The sequence below is a fragment of the Galeopterus variegatus genome, unplaced genomic scaffold (assembly GCF_000696425.1).
Source record: "Galeopterus variegatus unplaced genomic scaffold, G_variegatus-3.0.2 Scaffold7135, whole genome shotgun sequence".
Taxonomy (NCBI): domain Eukaryota; kingdom Metazoa; phylum Chordata; class Mammalia; order Dermoptera; family Cynocephalidae; genus Galeopterus; species Galeopterus variegatus.
The window spans coordinates 44,960-47,664 of record NW_007733246.1 but is presented as its reverse complement, the minus strand read 5'-3'; the positions used below and the strand labels follow the sequence as shown (position 1 = coordinate 47,664).

Genomic DNA, 2,705 nt, shown 5'->3' with positions numbered 1-2,705 from the left:
CTGAGCGTGGTGCTGACAACACAAAGTCAAGGGTTAAGATCCCCTTACCGGTCATCTTTTTGAAAAAAATAAAAAATAAAAAAAAAAAGGACAAGTTCTTTATAACTCCACTTATATGACATAACTAGAGAGGTCAAATTCATAGAAACAGAAAGTAGAATAGTGGTTGCGAGGGGCTGGAGTGGGGGGAATGGGGAGTTGTTCTTTAATGGGTATAGAGTTTTCAGTTATGCAAGATGAAAATAGTTCTCAGGGTGGTTGATTAACTAAGTTGGTTAGAGTGTGGTGCTGATAACACCAAGGTCCAGGGTTCTTTTTTTTTTTTTTTTTTTTTTTTAAAAAGATGACCGGTAAGGGGATCTCAACCCTTGGCTTGGTGTTGTCAGCACCACGCTCAGCCAGTGAGCCAACCGGCCATCCCTATATGGGATCCGAACCAGGGACCTTGGTGTTATCAGCACCGCACTCTACCGAGTGAGCCACGGGCCGGCCCAAGGTCCAGGGTTCTATCCCTGTACTGGTCAGCCACCAAAAAATAATACATATTTGTGTGTGTGTGTGTATAGCTTTGTGTGTATATATATAGTATATATATAGTATATAGGGGTGTGTGTGTGTATATATATATATATATATGTGTGTGTGTGTGTGTGTGTGTATATATATACATAAAGAGTGCATGTTATTACCAATTATGGTAATATTAAGGCATGGCTTAGAGGAATTAAGAGGACACTTGACTAAAGAAACCAGATGTATCTGAATCCTATCCCAGAACATTGCCATGCTCCCTTAGTGTATCAAAAAGGAAAAATCAATGGTATTGGAAAGCTAAGCACCATCTTGTGAGCAGGACATAGGCTGAATTCCAAAGAAAGCATAATAATAAAAGTAATGATGATGATGATGCTATCATTTATTGAGTATTATATTAGGTATGTTATCGAATTCTTTCACCAACTCAGTAAGGTCAGCCCCATTTCAATACAGTTTAGAGAGAGGTTGCTATGGGTTGAAAGTGCCCCCCAAAAGTTCATGTGTTGGAAAATTGATCCCCAATGCAACAGTGTTAAGACAGTGGGAAATCTGATAAGGGTATTTGAAATGTGGGGCCTTTAAGAGGTGACTGGGCCACGAGGACTGAGCCGTCATGAATGAATTAACCCATTCATGGAGTAATGGGTTAATGGGCATTTTTTGTTTTGTTTTGTTTTGTTTTTGGAGGCTGGCCTGTGCAGGGATCGAAACCGGAAACTTGGTGGGATAATGGTTTAATGGGTTGTCAGGAAGTAAACTGGTAGCTCTATGAGGAAAGCAAACGAGCACATTAAAGTGCTTTGCTATCCTGACCATGTCACTGCCTGCCACCATTGGACTCTGCACAGAATCCCCACCAAGAAGAAGACTCTCACCAGATATGCCCCCTGGGCCTTAGACTTCCCAGCCTCCAAAATCGTAAGAAATTTTGTTAGAACACAGCCTTGTAACACCAGGGTCAAAAGTTTGATTCCCCAGAACCGGCCAGCTGCAAAAAAAAAAAAAAATTATAAGAAATACATTTTGTTTCTTTTTTTTTTTTTAAAGATGACCAGTAAGGGGATCCTAACCCTTGACTTGGTGTTGTCAGCACCACACTCACCCAGTGAGCAACCGGCCATCCCTATATGGGATCCGAACCTGTGGCCTTGGTGTTATCAGCACCACACTCTCCCGAATGAGCCACGGGCTGGCCCTCATTTCTTTATAAATAACCCAGTTTCAGGTATTATATTATAAGCAACAGAAAATGGACTAGAACAGAAGTGAAATGACTTGAATGAGGTTCCACAACAATTGCTCCACGGCACAGCTGGTTTTCAATTCCAATCCATCAGAGGCTAGAGCCCACATGCATATCTTCTTTTTTTTTCTTTTGGTGCCACAATTCAATTGTGTATCATTCTTTTGCTGGACTACCACCCAAAGATGTTCCAGTAAAGCAGGTCAGAACAACTAGCCGAGATAGAGAGGACTTCCTCCCCTCAACAATCTCCAAATCTCACATTTTTGTGTGGTGGGGGGCAGGGGGGGGACTTGTTTGTTTGGCTTTTGTTTAGTTTTTATTTTTTCCAAATTTCACGTTCTATCCCACTCCAGCTGACTTTATGGAAGGAAGTCAGAAAGGAAATTAAAAGTACCTTTACACTCCAGGTACCTGTAGGAAAGAAAAGGAGTAAAAATACTTACACATTCTCTGGTGATGAGCTTTTAAGGCATGGTGGCCCTGACCACCAGTAAATGTGGCCCAATGAACTCCTTGGGATCTGCTCAGGACATGGTGCCTCCTTCTTCTTGCAGCGATGGAGAACAAGAGGACATGGAAAAAAGAGAAAGTGAGGGGTCTTGGATTTCTCTCTTAAGAGCAACTTCTCTCTTTGTAGTCAATGGACACATTTCACTGACTGCAAAGCACCAAAACATGTTGTATTGTGCTTGTTGCTTTTTCAATTTTCTTTTTTTTAATTTGACAGATAAAATTGCATGTATTTATCATGTTTAACATGAGGTTTTAAAATATGTATACATTGTAAAATGGCTAAATCCAGCTAATCAACCTATGCATTACCTCACAAATTTATTTTTGTGGTAAGAATATTTAGAATATACTCTCTTGGGCCGGCCCGTGGCTCACTCGGGAGAGTGCGGTGCTGATAACACCAAGGCCG

The 2,705-nt window shown here is 41.1% G+C and overlaps 1 protein-coding gene across 3 annotated transcripts in view; it reads left to right on the top strand.

The window, feature by feature from the left end:
* NLRP12 (NLR family, pyrin domain containing 12) overlaps positions 1–2,705 on the top strand; it is a 50,418-nt gene that overhangs the window by 29,518 nt on the left and 18,195 nt on the right. The gene's annotated exons all lie outside the window — the stretch shown is intronic.